Source organism: Halyomorpha halys, unplaced genomic scaffold (genome assembly GCF_000696795.3).
Source record: "Halyomorpha halys isolate HHAL.00 unplaced genomic scaffold, Hhal_1.1 Scaffold2032.1, whole genome shotgun sequence".
Lineage (NCBI taxonomy): Eukaryota > Metazoa > Arthropoda > Insecta > Hemiptera > Pentatomidae > Halyomorpha > Halyomorpha halys.
The window spans coordinates 7,259-7,941 of NW_027111913.1; positions in this window are offsets into that span (position 1 = coordinate 7,259).

The following is a 683-nucleotide window of genomic DNA, read 5'->3' on the forward strand; positions in this document are numbered from 1 at the left end:
ACATTTAGAAGATATTTATAGAGGCAAATTTTCCAAATGTTTCTCTCACTGGAATATTTTAAGTAAATCCATTTATTTTCTCTTGTGCGTTTTGCTCTTGCTTACCAAGGAATGTTTGATTATGATAGGAAACAGGGTTGTAGTCAAATGACCCCGGACCCGGGGTAAAATAATAGTTGTCTTATTTCTGCTTAAGTTTTAATAATTGATTTAAAGTTCAATGTTCTTGCTAATCTAAACACAGTAGAGAACACTTTGTTTCCTCTCTAAGCTATGATAACATTTTATTTATAAGAAAGGCTAAATTGTCAGAATATGATACAAGTACATGAAATAATTTATTGTAGATTGTAATATTTTTTGTATATATTTGTTCAAAAATATTTATATATATATATATCAACATATATTTCCGTTTTTTATACATACTTTCTCTAAGAATTTTCAGTCAACATATATGGATAGATACTTGCGTTTTGCAGTAAAATGAGAAAAAAAAATACCAATAAACCTTAAAAAAACAATCAAAAATATTCTGTTTGGTTTCTTATCGCATATGATGGTTCCTATTTATGTTGTCAAAAAGTAATAATAATAAGTAAATGTATAATTTAAACTATACGTACGACAATTGCTATAAAACTTTCAATTTTAGATTAAATTATATTTAATCTATATTCATT